The 19,206-nt window shown below is 43.0% G+C and overlaps 1 protein-coding gene and 1 long non-coding RNA gene across 2 annotated transcripts in view; both read right to left on the bottom strand.

Moving 5' to 3' along the window:
* Positions 1-19,206, bottom strand: part of fam214a (family with sequence similarity 214 member A) — a 142,343-nt gene that overhangs the window by 66,804 nt on the left and 56,333 nt on the right. The gene's annotated exons all lie outside the window — the stretch shown is intronic.
* LOC117525006 lies at positions 11,351-18,577 on the bottom strand. The gene is made up of 3 exons (XR_004564935.1): positions 18,568-18,577; positions 14,025-14,028; positions 11,351-11,654 (listed from the first exon to the last, which is right to left on the bottom strand). It is a non-coding gene; the product is annotated as an uncharacterized LOC117525006 (long non-coding RNA).

The raw sequence follows: 19,206 nt of genomic DNA, 5'->3' as shown, positions 1-19,206 counted from the left end.
GCACTGAAATCTAACTTATGTGATTGTTTCCGACAGCGTTTACATAACTTTGAGGAAAACATTCCAGCACGCATGCTTGAATGGATTGTAGCTGCTAACATTAAGAACAGAGCCGCAGATTAATTGCAAAGTTTCTTAACTGTGATGTTGTGTTATAATGCCTTGTTTTTAAGTGATTGATAATTTTGATAGTCACAGTAAAAGCAGCAGCTGCTCTCCACTGTGAGAAGACTTATTGTGTGTGCACATTCATCATGAATGCAGCCTGTTAAAAACAGTCTGCTAGAGGCTCAGATTTGCGCACGCTTATAAGTGATGTCATCTATATAACTGAAAAATCTAAGAAAAACATCTGTGTGATCAGACAGCCTGAAAAACAGCAGCGAGTTATGCATGTGCATGCATGGTGGGAGCTATAATGCTGCGTTTACACATAATGATGACATGTCATGAATGCCATTAAGTATACATTCTTAGCCGCTGATCACAAATGTGATGATTCGGGACAGAGGCATCAGGTCTCCTCAAGAACTGCTGCAACCTGTTACCACACATTTCGATTAATGGCACGTGTTGTTAGCGAATTACCAGGACCCACTACGCCCGGTCAACAATAACGTTCCGTGCTGTTCCGCACTATTGCGCAATGTTGTGTCACACTGTGAATGAGGCAAACTGTCTCCACACACACACACACACCCATATTCATCCTACCATCAGCTGCTTGAGCAATTCAGATCACTCCAGTTTGCTCCTCAAAATCTAGATTAATCTACAGCAGAAGAACTTTGTGATTGCATGCTTAGTTGTGCTCCGTGTCATGGAGTGATGCAAAAAGGAAGAGGGGATGGACAGAGCCAGATGTGTGGCTCCACGCAGCTCTCGTCTCACTCGTTTACCCAAACATCAGGCACAGCAGCAGGTGGAACACCTGCAGGAGTGCTATGATGAGCATCAGAACGAGACTTTTAGCCGACTTGGCGTCACTGTCCTTCTTCAGTATACTGCAACAATGAAACTGAATGCGGTGCAGTAGGGTTTAATTGTGCACATGTCAGAGAAGAACACTGTCACGCTCTATTAAGGATCCCCACTAATCAAGATGGATCAACACTCTCAGCTGCGACCTCCACAACATGAGGCGAAATGAGGGTGGTGCGTGACATTCTTGAAAGATTTTTTGACAGCCAAAAACATGCTCCACGAAAATCATGCACCAACACGCACTAAACCAATTCAGATGCATTAAGTCACATTAAGAATGTCAGGAATGTGCCAAGAATGATGCAAATACGACATTCGTAACGCGTCCTGCCTATGTGTAAATGCAGCATAACAGGGTGAAAACAGCATGCTGCTCTGTTACAGACAACAGACTCTGCTTACATCTAGATCCAAAAATCTGACAGACTCTCTCAAAATAAAATAAAAAAATAAACCCTACAAGCTCCACTGAGAACAGAATACAAAATGAAAAAAAAAAAAAAAAAACTGAACAGGGCACTCACCCACTTGTAGAATCATTTCCAGGATTAAATATGTAAAGTCCACTCCACCAAAGAGGATGTCATGCATGGATCATGCGCAATCACCAGCCGGAGAACAATGTCCCACGGCAGCTCTGCCATCAGCTTCTCACAAAGTTCTCTCACGGTTCTGGCACATTAGCTAGAAAATTATCTCAGAAAAATAATGTATTCTGGCTTATTTCCCAATGTAAGAAATCTATGTGCATGTTCAGGCAGCCTGTAAAAAAAAAAAGTGTTGTGAAGACATTCCACATGCACATTCACAGCGGCAGTAAAATAGCATCCCGCGACACGAACAGCACTAGGGCTGCCACAAATGACTATTTTGATAGTCGACTAGTCAACGATTATTTTTGCGATTAGTCGACTAGTCGGATCATACATAATTTCCTAAATTAAGGCCTGCAGCATTTTCCGAGAAACGTTGGGATGAAAACATGAACATTTCCAAATCAGTGACTATTTCTTAGACTTCATTTACAGCAATCATTCAGAAATACAAACAGTGTGGTACTTTATAGTAAATCTGTGTCAGGTAGGCAGTTCTCAAAAACTGAATGTCCATGCTGGAAGGAGAAAAGTGAGGGAAGCCACCAAGACACAACTCTGGAAGAACTTTTGATTTCTGTGAGTGGAGAAACTGGGAATAGTGCAACATTTTTATTTTTGTCTTCATTTTACTTATAGTCCCAACTTTTTCTGATTTGTGGTTGTTTCTGCTGCATTTCTGAAATTGCAGAACTGCTATGAAGAAAAGTGTGAACATTTTATTGTGTTTTAAAACTTTGTGGAGCAAATGTAAACACCAAACTCCTATAAAGAAGGAAAAAATACACAAATGTGCAGGAAAACTTTGATATAAACTGAACAGAACAATGTAGGCTGATTTGACTCCCCCTATTTTTTGTAGAAATAAACGAGAATAAAATAAGAGGTAAGTCACTTTGAAATAATTAAAACATATAGCTGAAGCTTATAATAACTTTGAAAAATAACAAAAATCAGCAGCTTGTATTTTTATTCTGACTCCAGTTCATTTTAGTGTGAGTCATTTTTAAGTCATTTTTTCTCCTCAGTCACGTTTTGTGCTTGAACACTACATTAAGCTTAAGATTGAACAAATAAATACCTTTGGAAAATAGCTGTTAAATTTCAGAGTTCTCACCTGCTTTTTGTGATCTGTGCCTCTGAACATCAGCTTCTCCACAGCAGGGTTTTTTTAACCCATGAATGTGTAATTTTTCCTCAGTTGATTTATATATTCTCATTTTTTAAGGATGTTTTAAGGATATTTGACTGTTTATTTCATCTCATGATCTCATAAATTCAGTATACGACGCGCACATGGTGTGAACAGGACGGTGCCATCAGAAAAACACCGGTAGAGAAAGAGCAGAGAAAAGTAAAGGCAGTTCCACGTTTTTTTTTTTTGTTTTTTTTTACATGTTCACTCGGGTTAAAATCCTCTATGCTCTGCGCTCGCTGTATCACGTGCACTGATGGTTCTCAGCAGAATGTAACATCTCGTGCCTCCGTTCGCAGTCTGCAGCGAGTTGACTCCGCACGCACGCACGCACACCTCCTCCGGTAAACTGCACATTTTAAACGGCTTTGAACAAGACGGCCACTGTTTTAATCAGCCGTCTTATCCAAATTTGAACGTCCAAATGACGGCAGGACGGCTCGCTGCCTAAAACTACGAATTGAGAGAAAAACAAAGACTTAAATCAAATAAACGACTCGTCGACTAATAAATTAGTTGTCGACGGTTTCATTAGTCGACGTTGTCATGACCAGTCGACTAGTTGTGGCAGCCCTAAACAGCACCATCAGCATGTTAGGATCCAAAATCCAATAGACTCTGTAAAAAGGTAAGAGTTTCAGGGTGAAGTGTGTTGCCTCCTGTCTGTACATCCTCTGTAGAACCCCTGGCAAAAATTATGGAATCACCGGCCTCGGAGGATGTTCATTCAGTTGTTTAATTTTGTAGAAAAAAAGCAGATCACAGACATAACACAAAACTAAAGTCATTTCAAATGGCAACTTTCTGGCTTTAAGAAACACTATAACAAATCAGGAAAAATAATTGTGGCAGTCAGTAACGGTTACTTTTTAGACCAAACAGAGGGAAAAAATATGGAATCACTAAATTCTGAGGAAAAAATTATGGAATCATGAAAAACAAAAGAACGCTCCAACACATCACTAGTATTTTGTTGCACCACCTCTGGCTTTTATAACAGCTTGCAGTCTCTGAGGCATGGACTTGAGTGACAAACAGTACTCTTCATCAATCTGGCTCCAACTTTCTCTGATTGCTGTTGCCAGATCAGCTTTGCAGGTTGGAGCCTTGTCATGGACCATTTTCTTCAACTTCCACCAAAGATTTTCAATTGGATTAAGATCCGGACTATTTGCAGGCCATGACAGTGACCCTATGTGTCTTTTTGCAAGGAATGTTTTCACAGTTTTTGCTCTATGGCAAGATGCATTATCATCTTGAGAAATGATTTCATCATCCCCAAACATACTTTCAATTGATGGGATAAGAAAAGTGTCCAAAATATCAACATAAACTTGTGCCTTTATTGATGATGTAATGACAGCCATCTCCCCAGTGCCTTCACCTGACATGCAGCCCCATATCATCAATGACTGTGGAAATTTACCTGTTCTCGTCATCTTTATAAATCTCATTGGAACGGCACCAAACAAAAGTTCCAGCATCATCACCTTGCCCAATGCAGATTCGAGATTCATCACTGAATATGACTTTCATCCAGTCATCCACAGTCCACGATTGCTTTTCCTTAGCCGATTGTAACCTTGTTTTTTCTGTTTAGGTGTGAATGATGGCTTTCGTTTAGCTTTTCTGTATGTAAATCCCATTTCCTTTAGGCGGTTTCTTACAGTTCGGTCACAGACGTTGACTCCAGTTTCCTCCCATTCTTTCCTCATTTGTTTTGTTGTGCATTTTCAATTTTTGAGACATATTGCTTTAAATTTTCTGTCTTGACGCTTTGATGTCTTCCTTGGTCTACCAGTACGTTTGCCTTTAACAACCTTCCCAAGTTGTTTGTATTTGGTCCAGAGTTTAGACACAGCTGACTGTGAACAACCATCATCTTTTGCAACATTGCATGATGATTTACCCTCTTTTAAGAGTTTGAAAATCCTCTCCTTTGTTTCAATTGACATCTCTCATGTTGGAGCCATGATTCATGTCAGTCCACTTGGTGCAACAGCTCTCCAAGGTGTGATCACTCCTTTTTAGATGCAGACTAACAAGCAGATCTGATTTGATGCAGGTGTTAGTTTTGGGGATGAAAATTTACAGGGTGATTCCATAATTTATTCCTCAGAATTGAGTGAGTCCATATTTCTTTCCCTCTGTCTAAAAAAGTAACCGTTACTGACTGCCACAATTTTTTTTCCTGATTTCTTATAGTGTTTCTTAAAGCCAGAAAGTTGCCATTTGAAATGACTTTAGTTTTGTGTCATGTCTGTGATCTGCTTTTTTTCTACAAAATTAAACAACTGAATGAACATCCTCCGAGGCCAGTGATTCCATAATTATTGCCAGGGGTTGTAGATCTGAGCCATCAAATGAAAGCTCAGAAGCTTCATTATCGGACATAGCAGCATTTGTTTTATTGTGCGTCAGCCATTGGGTTGTTTCTGCTTTTCCTAAAATGTACATCACACCAGTGGAGGCTGGCCCATAGGGGGCACTCGGGCGCTGCCCTCCTAGATGTGGAGGGGAAAAGTCATAATATATATTTAAAAAGTATTATCAATGTCAGTTTTACTTAATAGTATGTGCCTACATGTAATATGAATGATTAAAACAACACTTCTTCCAACTGACTCTCATTCAACAGTGCATTTCCACTGACAGAAGTAGAGAACGTATCATTCCTTGTCTTGGGCGCTCATTCAAAGCGTCCTTGAAGTGCAGCGAAATAACCAATTGTATGTAGTTGCTAGGGAAAATTAATAAATATTTGGCAAATCAACATTGCCAAAATTAATGGCTTTGGGGCACCAGAATTTTAGCCCTTGCTACAAAAATGCAGGAACGTTAGATTGCTACAGTCAGTGATATACGTGACGCTACAGCTGCTGCTGTCAGTCAGTCAGGCAGGAAGAGATGATGGTGACGACGACGTTTGGGTTATATTTATTTATTTTTATTCTGTCTCCGTGTGTTTTGCTGGAGTAAGTTGAAGAACTCTTCGGAGGTTTAAAACGGGACAAAACTAATCAAATCAATGACACCAAAGTTTCGCGGGGATCCTTTTGGAGGCGCATGGAGGTGCGCACATTAGATCTTTCTTGTGGTTTAATGACAACTGCACATCCCGGTTGGAGGAGAGACATTTGACTCGTTATAAACCGTGTCAGGCTTCATTCACACTATCAGCGCGCACACGTCACGGAGGCTGCTGATCTGCGCTCTTTACTGCGGGGTGGAAAGGAGCGCGTCCACCTCTGCCAGCTGCGGACTGACTCCTCTGGATCCACTTCAGCTCAAGTGAGCTGACGAGCTGCTCGGATTTATTCCTGAATGTTGCTCCTGGTGTGGAAACAAGGATGAAAATTTAAGATAAAATGAATGAGTGATGTTTTTTTGTTTGTTTTAGGGGGTCAAAGCTGTGATCTTTATTGGGACAGCAGACCAGTTATAATGGTAATAGGGGAGGCCGGGGCTGTTTGTAACTGTTCAAAGCTGCAGCCATGCTGGTATTTTGATTTCACTTTACACGTTATGAGGATCAGTTCACAGAAGTGAAATATTCTTTGGAGTATTCCACACTCTAAAACAAATTATTTGCTCAGTTTAAAAACAAAACAAAACCCTAAAATAGCAATTTGCATGTTTTTTTAAAGAAATTCTAACTCAGCCACTGAGTACACACAAGACACTTATAGTAAGACAAACCCAAGTTTAGCAACGCATTTAATTAAGTGGTTTTGTATACTTAATTTGCTTTGTCCTCTACACTGTTAATTAATTTTAACCAATTTAATTTAAAGGTTTTGGTGTTATTAGTCAGTCAAGTTATTTAAGTTTTTCAAGCTTCTTTAGTTTGCCTCCATTCCACTCAGTAATGTTCATGCAAAATATAAAATAATAATAAAATAAAATAATTTTCTCTCTCTCTCTCACGCTCTCTCACACGCTCTCTCTCTCACACACGCTCTCTCACACGCTCTCTCTCTCTCACACACGCTCTCACACACGCTCTCTCTCTCTCACACACGCTCTCACACACGCTCTCTCTCTCTCTCTCTCTCTCACGCTCTCTCTCTCACACACACGAAGACTTTCTCTCTCTCTCTCTCTCTCTCACACACGCTCTCTCTCTCACACGCCCTCTCTCTCTCTCACACACACGAAGACTTTCTCTCTCTCTCACACGCTCTCTCTCTCTCTCTCTCTCTCTCTCTCGCTCTCTCTCTCTCACACGCTCTCTCTCTCTCACACGCTCTCTCGCTCTCTCTCTCTCACACGCTCTCTCTCTCTCACACGCTCTCTCTCTCTCACACGCTCTCTTTCTCTCTCTCACTCTCACACGCTCTCTCTCTCACACATGCTCTCTTTCTCTCTCTCACACACACACGCTCTCTCTCTCACACATGCTCTCTTTCTCTCTCTCACACACACACGCTCTCTCTCTCTCACACATGCTCTCTTTCTCTCTCACACACACAAACACTCTCACACACACACACAAACATTTTCTCTCTCTCTCTCTCTCTGAAGGCGGTGTGAACATTGTAGTATGTACATAATGTTCTTTTGTCAATTGAAGAATTTTTCCATATTTTGAAAGAGTGTAAATTTGGTGATATTTTCTATTTTGTTAAGGGGGTGTCATTGTGAACCCCAGGATCTGTTTGAAGATGATGGCACTGCAGTACAGTTTGGTGTACTATGTGTGTAACGTGTCAAATGGTGAAATGTTCTTTGCTCAAGAACTTGAGTGTTGTATTTGATACTGTTCCTTTCCAAAGTAGAAATGGGGCCTAATATAGCTGTAAATGGTTAACTTTATCTGTAAAACTGCTGATTTTGAGAAGGACATGAAATGATTATTGTGGAATTGTAGCAATTTTCCGACTGTTCACTTGAAAGTCTGTACTGGACAAGGCAAGGGAATCTATTGGCACAGCAGCCCCACCAAGACTGTTTTTCACCAGCCGCCACTGCATCACACACTGAGAAATGCTGAGTAAGACATTTTCTAGAAATGCACCTGCTGATTCGTGGAGTGAGAGTGATAATTAGCAATAAAATATATTGGCATCCACTAATTATTACCGCATGTGCACAGGTAGATGCAGTGTTGCTAACTGGGATGTTAAATAATGTCTAACGTCCTTGTTTTTGTACTTGTTTGTGACTTAATTTTTTTGTTGTTGTTGTTAAGATCTAAAGGATCATTTTTGGGGTTATTTTTCCGTTCCATTTTCCATTCTTCTTGTAAGAAGGAAGACAATAAGTACTTTGTACTTTGTCAAATTTAGCTATTTCTTATGTTTTAAGTCTGTCATTAGCATGTTTTTCGCAGGAGGAAAGCTGGACGTTTAATCTTTTTTTTTTTTTTTCTTTTTTTTTGGACAGTGTAGAGTGTCAAAATCTGAACCACAAGGACAAGGTTTCACACTTTGAACTGAATGCTCCCAGTCTGGCGATATTGTGACTTGGGAATTCAAACTTTTTCAATAGAAAATTATGCAGGCAGGAGAAAATGTGTAAAAAAAAAAAGTGTGGAATTTCTAACATTTTCAATTGTCTTTCTGTACATTTTTTTCTTTCAAATAGTTTATTAGTTTATTGCACATTCATAACATATATAGTGTGTCAATGAAATTAATTTCACTAATCAACAATTTCTGAATTAATTTCACTAATCAACAATTTAGCATAGAGTCAGATCAGAAATAGTTCTAAAAGATTTTCATTTTTGTTTTAGGTCTTCAGGACATAAGGTCGGATGGGACCCAGAGTTTCTCCACGTCCACTCACGGACTGCTCATGCGCGTGAACGCCGGCTGCAGCTCCGGTCACAGGAAGAATGATAAACTTTAACAGAAATCAGAGCGCACACCTGCTCATTTTACAGTCTGGCTGCAGGTGAGATCCTTACAGCGCTCTCACCTCAAGCTTTGCCTCCCCTGCGCACAGTCCTGCGTTGTCATGGCGCTGCATGAAGCAACTTGAAGCAGGCCCGGTGTGAAAGGGGCTTAAAGCCTGCTTTGAGTTGCTTCATGTGGCGTCATGACAACGCAGGAATGTCTGCGTCAGGTGCGCGCAGCAGGGGGCAGAGAGGAGGTGAGGACGCAGCCTGCAGGTTCTCTGCACAGAGAAATCAGAATGCAGTTTGGTTGCAGCCAGACTGTGCGCTCTGATTTCTCTTCTAGTTTATATTTGTTCTTGTACTGAGCTGCAGGTCTGTGCTCTGAGTTCTGTTATAGTTTATCTTTCTTCCTTTGATGGCGGGCTGCGTGCGTGCGATAGTTTGGGCGTGCAGAGGAGGAACCCAGGGTATATATGGAGAAGGATGCTGAGGATGGAGCCACCAGGCAGGAGGAGAAGAGGAAGGCCAAAGAGGAGGTTTATGGATGTGGTGAGGGAGAACATACAGGTGGTTGGTGTGACAGAGGAAGTTACAGAGGACAGGATGGGATGGAAACGATTGATCTGCTGTGGCGACCCCTAACAGGAGCAGCCGAAAGAAGAAGACAAAGACCTGTGTGTCCTGTATGCATTTTTTTTCCTGTCAGTTATTTTAGCCTCAGAAGTTAGCTCTAGTCAGTGAGTTTATGGCAGATGTATCATATAGTAAATATTTACATTTAATGATGTTGTCGTCCATTCAGCTGCTCCTGTTTAGTTTGGGGTCGCCACAGCGGATACAGCCAGTTCCGCATTGGCATTTGGCACAGGTTTTACGTTGGATGCCCTTCCTGACAACTCCAGTGTAACCCAGAGAAACACACACAGCCGCTGGTGTTCCAAAGAGGTCTCCCATCCAAGTACTAACCAGGCCCCACACTGCTTAGCTTCTGAGATCTGACGGGATCAAGCTTACACAGAGCAGATCGGCTGCTAAATATTTGCATTTAATAACATGAGGAAATATGTTGCAAGTACAGCTGTCAATCAGTTAATTGTGATGACTAGCATGATTGTCCATAGACAACTCACAATTTAAATGCAAATTAATTGCACATTTTTATCTTCTATCCAAGCTGCTTCTTAAGATTTGTAATCATTTTTTTAATTAAATAAACTTTTTAATGTCTCAAGTTCATTTAATGCAGAATAGTAGTAGTAAAATAAAGATGCTCTGCGTCATAGTGACTGATTGATGTTTTAGGTGTTAAAACTATATTTACTGTCATTTCTACTATTATTTTTGTGGTTGCATGTAAAAAGATGCCTTTAAAATGTCATCAAAGTGGACCTTTACTCTGACAAGGGGGAGCAGGGCCCTTTCAACTGCTCTGTCTGGATCCGTGCCTGCACATTGTTGTTATAAAATGAGTTAAACACACGATGGTGAGGAAAAAAGGAGCTGTATGGATGTGGTAAGGGAGGACATGTAGGTGGCTGGTGAGACAAAGGAAGATGCAGAGGACAAGGTGAGATGGAAACTGATGTGCTGTGGTGAACCATGAGGCTGTGGAGGTTTAAGAATTGCATGGTTCAGTGTGTACGCACGTGCATATGTGAGAAAGATTGCGCATGTCTGTGTGATCAATGCGGTCATGATACTTTGACAAAGACTTCATGTTTCACCTTGAAACTTGGCATACTATGTCACCCACACTATGTGTATTTCAGTTTCAATTGTGTTCACCAGAGGGCCAAGTCTCTGAAACCTCGTGTATGCAGTAACTTGACAAAGACTGTGTAGCAAGGTGAATTGTGGTACAAAGGTACCAAGATGTGAGATGAGTTTAATTTTGGACATGTTTCAATTCCAATTGTGGTAACCAGGAGACAGTATCTAAAACCTAGTATATGCCAGATCACAATGACTTCATGACTCATGAAACATGTTAATTCAGATTATACCCTGTTAAGGTAGTGCAAGAGGGTTAGAGGATAAGTCTGAAGACCTGGGTTTGAATCTTGGTCATGCCACCCGTCTGTCCCCTTGGACAAGACACTTAATCTGCATCGTCTCAGGGTACCTGCTTTGTCTGGTGTGTCAGACTCCCGTCCCTTCCCACTGGAGTTGTATACTCTCATCCGCTTCATGCTACGGATTCTGGAGATAAGACCTGCTCTAATGGGCCTTTGGGCCTATATAGGACTTATTCTTTATGCCTTGAGAAGATGATACAGGTTAGGATAGGTATTGCCCTTGTTTCAGTCAGTCATCTAAATAGTAATTTTTTGTTTCATATGTTCATTTCAGACAAATTCACTCCCAAATACATGAAACAGGAACATTTATTTTATGCTGAAAAATATTCATATACACTTTTCTCCAGGTCTTTACTTGATTAGCCGTTAATGGAGATGCATTTGTGTTAATCAGTAGTCACATTTCAAAAGTTGCCTGGAACCACAATCAAAAGAATGACCCCTACATGTCCAGGTTATGTTCATCTATGTCAGCTCTAAGTGTCCTTGCACTCACCGTTATGCCCACATGAAGTAAACCTCAGGCCTTAAACAATGCTGAGTAAGGTAATATTTGCACAGCACTATAATGACTTCAAATTCTACCCCTCTGTCACCTGACTTAAGAGGTGCCAGGATTTATGACCATGCAACTGTTGACCTTAGTGGTTGTGTACCCATCAGTCATGACTGGATTTTAGCAAATGTTTTTGGCAGATGAGATGGCTTTCTTGGTATACAATAAATGATGAAATTTGGTAAAGATTCTAACGTTTCACTATTTTTTTTTTTTTTCTTTGATGGGCTGTTTTACAATCAGGGTAAAAAAGTTAATTTTAATGATAAAGTTTGGTTTAATGACAAGGTTGAAATGACCAACAAAGTTTAGTTTTCCATACATGGACAACTGCTACTGGTCTATCAGCAGCAATGGTCATTTGGTTTGATATCCCCATTTGTTTACCAGCAGAACTCTAATTATACTACTTTTTACCAAAATATCTGTCACTTCCATGATGTCAAATTTTGATGGGCTGCCAGAACTATTACTTATTTATTAGCAGGTAACCACTAAATGGACTCATTTCCCTATCAAAATCTACTGTATAACACTCTAACTCCCAGGATCATTGCCCAGTGGGGAAACGACTGGCATTCAAAATTAAAATGTCTTGTCTGTCAAAAATGTTCTCTCCGAAAACAAGAGCGCATTTCAAACTCAATCATCAGTGTTATGTGAACAATAATTTTTTTTGTTTGAAAGAGGTAATCACTATCTGTAATGCCACAAAAGGATATGTACCTAATTAGCTCAAATGTTTTTAATATTGGGGTGTAATTCTCTGTCGCAAAAACTGTGATCTCCAGAAATGCTTTTAGTCCATCACTATTCGAGAATGCAGAAAAACAATAGCAGTTGTATACTCTGAGTACATACTTCCCATCAATTGTTTCTGGTAGAAAGTATATATGGGTAGATTGCACTAATCTTAGTCTGTATAATTTACACAATAATTATCTTAGTAAAATAAAAGTCCTCTTCAGAAAGGTTGAACTTATTCATTTCAATCTTAAAAGAAATATATATGCAAACATGGGGCAGGTCTGAAACTTTGGGCATTTAAGTACCCCAGTCAGCAGTTAGATATGAATGAATAACATGACCAAAGTAACTACTCTGATTTTTTTGGTGCCACTGAGACATATTTGTGTACCCTGACTGTAAAACAGCCCAATGTCTTTTAACATTCTGAAATAGGATTTTTCTTTTTTTTCAGGACTTAGCCAGATGGCACCCCAAAATTCTACAAATATGCTGCTGACAGCGCCCTGGACCTTGACAGAGGTATGAGCTGTCTGATTGCTCACTACTTTTTTAAAATTCATATCTCATTGATTAGCCTGGGGAGGATGGGTTAATAGCATACGCTTTAAACAGTTGCAGGAGCTTCACTTATCTCTCATTCAGCCATCATTACTTACATGATATGCTGCACATGCAAAAATCCATTTTTAACACCCCCTGTACTAATCAGGTTTGGTACAATCGCAGCTCAATACGATAAGAATAGCTGCATTGCAGACTTCAGTATCATGCAAAAGAACACTAATAGTGTGCATGTTTTTTTATTTCAGGCAAGCACTATACCAGCTGTATTTACAGATTACTGCATTTACAAGCAGAAGGTAGGAACCCCGCAGCAGCTCATTTAATCTCTGATTGTGGGATATTTGTCGGGGAATATGATGTTTGAGCCATCTTCAACAACCATAGCAACTGGAGTCCTCAAGTAAAGTAGTCCTTAATCCTCTTATTATTCAGATGAGTTGCTCTGTGACTAAAAGCAGAAGCCTAGATTTGTTTTCAGCAGAATCTATCTCCAGCAGACTGCAGCTGAAATAGAAGGAACATACTATTAAGTTTCCAAAGATTAAAAAAAAAGGCAAAAACAAACTAAAAATGCACTATTAGTATTAAAGTCACATGAATATACACTTCCCACTGATGTCACCTGATTGTGGCAATTGTGGAAGACAGAAATGGTCTAGTGATGTTAATATAGCAAAGAATAGCTATTTTGTATGTTTATGTGCTGCAGACAGGAAGACATATGGACATATGTGGATGGAATTAATTCCAGGAGCAATGAACCATCATGGCGAGAAATGTGCTGCCAAATTCATATATTGGTAAAGCAGGTTTCAATCAGAGAATGACAGAAAACTCAAACACCGCTGACTGTGAATGGCATCACTAAAAGAGGCTGCGTCATTGAAGAAAATAAATAAAAGAAAGTTGAACTTGATTCTCCTTCACTTTAAATACACGTCTTTTATTCACACAGATCATCAACAGTGCACTTCAATAATCACTCAGTTTCTTAGCATGATGCTGAGGCAGTGATAGCTGTGAGGCAGCTGTGGGTGAAAGTTTTAAAAACAGATTTCACTCTCCTTTTGTTGTGTGTTATCCTGGTTCTGTCTCTCTCTCTCTCTCTCTCTCTCTCTCTCTCTCTCTCTCTTCCCAGGTGGCATCCCTTGTGGAACTGATGAGCATACCTGCCTGCAATCAACATGCGTCCATATAAGCCCTGGTTCAACAGCTCATCGGTGCCAGAGACTCGGTGTTCACAACCTGGTACCTGACCTCTCTATTTCTGCATAGAGCCTTTTTTGCCTGTGTTCCGTTGCTGTGTTTTTTGACTCGCTGTTTTGCTAACTGCACTTTTCTAGCGATCTGTTTAGTTTTGGTCTGAGTGATTGTTAGCAGCCTTTCTCATAGTATTTCTCCTCCTTCACAGTGACCTCATTCTCAGTCAGCTCCACAGGGGGCCACCTGGACCACGGACCACCCAGCTCCTCATCAAGGACCACCACCTGCACACCAGTTCTACGTGGGCTGCGACCACCTGATTCCACCGCAACGCGGGTGAGGTTCCCACTCTGCCAACCTCCGAATCAGTAATCACTATTCATGCAGCATTAGTCCTGTGACACCATTCTGGTACAATAAATCTGTCTTTCCATTCAGTCTCCCTGCTTTGGGGTCCAAGCCTGGTTTTCGGGTGAGAATCATAACACCTTTGCTGTAAATACACAGCACACAGTCTGTTTCTGACAGATGGCGCATGTGATATAACATTTCTACCAGTCAATCTGATAACACTTTCCACATAAATAATTTTTTCTTCTCATCATGTCTGTTGTCCTCCAGCTCACAGAGACTGTGCAGGTACATAGCAAGAGGGACAAGGACTTGATGGCTGAGGTGTTGGTGTGGGCCGATGATGAAATCGAACTTGTGCTTTGAGTCACACTGGATTATAAATCGGCTAAACTACACGACTGTTTGCTACTCGTTGTAGTAAAAGACTAGAGGGTTTTGATGTAGCAGCCCCAATAAGCTCTGTAGCACAAAAACAAGTCTGTAGGCCACCACTGTTGTTAGGCGATGTCTTGCAGTTGGGGTTAAGGTTGAGGTTGAGGTTAGAGAGGTGCGGCTATGACGTAATCGTTTCACAAAATGTATGCATTGGTTGTACACAGGAAAATGCAGATGTGATGTTTTGAGATTTATCCTATTTGGGACCCATTTTCCCCCCCTCTAGCTGCCACCTTATCGTGGTGGGGGAGTTTGCGTACCCGGATGATCCTAGGAGCTATGTTGTTGGGGGCTTTGTGCCCCTTGTAGGGTCTCCCAAGGCAAACAGGTCCTAGGTGATGGTTCAGACTAAGGGCAGTTCAGAACCTCCATGACCAGTAAAAAAAATCAAGGACCGAGACGTCACCCGGTATGGCGGAGCCGGGGCCGAACCCTGGAGCCATGCCTGGGGTTGGGGCTCACGCGGGAGCGCCTGGGGGTCAGGCCTTAGCCCATGGGGCACGGCCGGGCTCAGCCCGAAAGACCGACGTGGGCCCGCCCTCCTGTGGGTTCACCACCTGCAGAGGGAACCACGGGGGTCGGGTGCAGAGAGGATTGGGTGGCGGTCGAGGGCGGGGTGACCCGGCGGCCCGGTCCATGCTCACAGCCCCTGGCTGTTGGGACGTGGAATGTCACCTCGCTGGGGGGGAAGGAGCCTGAGCTTGTGCAGGAGGTTGAGAGATACCGACTAGAGATAGTCGGGCTCACCTCCACGCACAGCTTGGGCTCTGGTATGCAACTCCTGGAGAGGGGCTGGATGCTTCATTTTTCTGGTGTTGCCCACAGAGAGAGGCAGAGAGCTGGGCTCGCATTGCTTGTTGCTCCCCAGCTCAGTTGCCATGTGTTGGAGTTCACTCCAGTAAACGAGAGGGTCGCGTCCCTACGCCTTCGGTTCGGGGACAGGTCTCTCACCGTTGTCTCAGCCTACGGGCCGAGCAGCAGTGCAGAGTACCCGACCTTCCTGGAGTCCCTGGGAGGGGTACTAGATAGCGCTCCGACTGGGGACTCCATTGTTCTCCTGGGGGATTTCAATGCCCACGTGGGCGGCGACAGTGAGACCTGGAGGGGGGAAGCACGGCCTCCCCGATCTGAACCCGAGTGGTGTTCAGTTGTCGGACTTCTGTGCTAGTCACAGTTTGTCCATCACAAACACCATGTTTGAGCACAAGGGTGTCCATAAGTGCACGTGGCACCAGGACACCCTGAGCTGGAGGTCGATGATCGACTTTGTAGTCGTATCATCTGACTTTCGGCCACGTGTCTCAGACACTCGAGTGAAGTGAGGGGCAGAGCTGTCGACCGATCATCACCTGGTGGTGAGTTGGATGCGCTGGGAGGGGAGGAAGCTGGTCAGACCTGGCAGACCCAAACGTATTGTGAGGGTCTGCTGGGAATGACTGGCGGAACCCTCTGTCAGCGAGGTCTTCAACTCCCACCTCCGGGAGAGCTTCTCCCAGATCCCGGGGGAGGTTGGAGACATGGAGTCCGAGTGGACCATGTTCTCCACCTCCACTGTCGATGCGGCCGCTCGTAGCTGTCAAGGTCTCTGGTGCCTGTCACGGCGGCAATCCCCGAACCCGGTGGTGGATGATGGAAGTAAGGGATGCCGTCAAGCTGAAGAAGGAGTCCTACTTATCTTTGTTGGTAGGTGGGACCCCAGAGGCAGCTGACAGGTACCGGCAGGCTAAGCATGCCACAGCCCGTGCGGTCGCAGAGGCAAAACAGTGCCTCTGGATTGGCAGACCGGGGTGGTGGGACCGGAGGGTGTGTTCCAACTATAGGTGGATCACACTCCTCAGCCTCCCCGGTAAGGTCTATTCCAGAGTACTGGAGAGGAGAATTCGACCAATGGTCAAACCTTGGATTCAGGAGGAGCAGTGTGGTTTTCGTCCTGGTCGCGGCACACTGGACCAGCTCTACACCCTCCATCGGGTGCTCGAGGGTTCATGGGAGTTCGCCCAAGCAGTCCACATGTGTTTTGTGGATCTGGAGAAGGCGTTCGACTGTGTCCCTCGGGGCACCCTGTGGGGGGTGCTCCGGGAGTACGGGGTCCTTTGCTAAGGGCTATCCGGTCCCTGTACGACCGCAGCAGGAGCTTGGTTCGCATTGCCGGTAGTAAGTCAAACCTGTTTCCAGTGCACGCTGGCCTCCACCAGGGCTGCCCTTTGTCACCGGTTCTGTTCATTATTTTTATTTATTTCTAGGCACAGCCAGGGTGTAGAGGGGGTCTGGTTTGGGAACCACAGAATCTCGTCTCTGCTGTTTGCAGACGATGTGGTTCTGTTGGCTTCGTCAAATCAGGACCTTCAGCGTGCACTGGAGCTGGGGGAGGTGTGTGTGTGTGTGTGTGTGTGTGTGTGTGTGCATCGGGAGGTCTGGGCGGCTTTGCTTGAGCTGCTGCCCCCGCGACCCGACTCCGGATAAAGCGGAAGAAAATGGATGGATGGATGGATGGGACCCGTTTCCAAAAAGTAGTGTTTTCAGGCTCCAAAAATGGCGGTTCTATGTGGACGAAACACAGACAATACAAACTTTTGCAGATATGCCTTGACTCATCACAGTATGAGTGGGCCATAAGTCATATGTGGCACAGCTCAGCTGTCCCAACAGCTCTATCCTTCCTGGCCCAAACAATCCCATGGGTCTTTGCATAATTTTTTTTTCCTCCCCAACAATTTTTTTTCCTCCCAAAAAAAACAAAAGGGACACTTTTAGGCTACAATTACAATTCTAAATAAGTAATATTTAAAAGTAAAGCATACATAAGCAATGAAAAATGATTTCTGAACTACAGGTTACACCCACTATGCTAATTTGGCACCTGCAGCTGTCAAGGTTGCCAAGCGACAGGAGATACGGGTGGGGAAACGTAATGATGCAACAGCAAAACACGCCATGGGCTAGACTGTCTAATTTCAGAACAGTTTGCTCGAGCCTCCGCTGTGTCTAAAACACAAATTACTGGTGCAGATGACAGCAATTCTGCTACAACTACTATGATGGGTTTTCTACTATCAGCATGTGAATCTACAAGACGGGGGTTTTAGCATACACAATTTGAATGATTGTGCCCAAATTCTGCCACGCTCCGTCATAGCCGCTGACTTGTTTTCTTTGATTTGTAAAACTGCTAACACGCAAATTAAAATATGTACTCTTGCTATGTGTTCATCTTCCAGTATGGCAATGCCTCTAACTGCAGCATCATATGTGAAGATTCTTAAACAGAATCCAATGTGTCAGAAAACATTACTTGTTCATAGTCTGAAATCACACCCCTCTTCAATCTTCCAATTTCTTAAAATGCCAGAATAATTTTCAGATGCAGTGAAGCAAAAGTACATGTATCCTTTACACTGCCCTTGTTGACTAATGCCTTCCCACCTGCACACACAATATGCAGTCTCCTTGAGCTCCTGCTATTCAACAAATGTAGCTCACTGCAAGCTGTGTGTTATATAACCCGGAGTGGAATGAATACAGCAGCATTGGACAAGGGGATTACTAGAGTCCACTTGAGCTCACAATCTGTCAGAACTGCCTACTTCATCCTAAACAAGGTACAGTACAGGGCCTTTAAGAATTACTGCAAAAAAAAAAAAAAAAAAAAAAAAAAAGAAATCCAAGATTCAGGTGGCTTGCTATTAGCTCTCACACACACACACACACACACACACACACACACACAAAAAAAAAAAAAAATCACCAAAATTATTCTAGATTTAGTCATTCTTTCCAAATAGAGCAATTTTGGTTCTGTATGAAAATTCATGCATTCTTACACATCCACAGACTGTATTTATGCTGGACAAACCCTGCGTGATGTCACCTGTAGGTTTTCTACAGAGACCTGGAAAAGCCCCAAAATTGTTGCTCGTTGTATCACCATGTTTGAAGCACTTACTCTGCCTACATACCAAATAGACATGGGCCAATAACCGGTTTCACGGTATACCGCGGTATGAAAAAGCCACTGTATCAAAACCACTCAAATTTTCCATTATACCGTCCCTACGGTGTGTGTTGTCATTTCGGCAAGGGCTGCAGCTATCCAGCAACTCCAGCTTTGCACAGATAAACTATACCGTCCCTACGGTATGAGCGGGTTATGAGAATTCTTAACAGGCAGAGAGGAGGCCGCTGCTGCCACCCTTCCCCCTGGCAAACACCTCTTTCTCTGTTTACAAACAGGCAGCTAACGTTAGCTAGCTCTGCATCATGACTGAAGGAGGTGAAGCCTGCACTGAACTTTTACCTCTGTCTAAAAGGATCAAGTTGGCTTTTTATTTTTATTTTCTGCAGAATAGCCCTTCAAGCCAAAAACGGTGGCAACAAAGCACCGTAGCTATGGCCTGTGGTGGACGTGGAGCGATTGAAGGATTACATGGAAGGAGTAAACGTTATCCCATCCTTGAAACCACTGAGAAGTACAAGCGGTGAACTCGAGTCGTGCTTGTGGTCGACCAAATTTCTCCCACAAACATGTCAAGAAGGACAAATACATCCGGAGTTCCAGACGTTATTCCAGCCACGTTTCTCCCTAAGCAAGTAAGTCATATTTCCCACGGGGCAGATACTACATGTCTAAAAGACACAGCGGTAGACATCGCGTC

Source organism: Thalassophryne amazonica, chromosome 2, assembly GCF_902500255.1.
Source record: "Thalassophryne amazonica chromosome 2, fThaAma1.1, whole genome shotgun sequence".
Taxonomy (NCBI): domain Eukaryota; kingdom Metazoa; phylum Chordata; class Actinopteri; order Batrachoidiformes; family Batrachoididae; genus Thalassophryne; species Thalassophryne amazonica.
The sequence above is the reverse complement of the archived record's forward strand: the minus strand, read 5'-3'. Positions and strand labels throughout refer to the sequence as shown.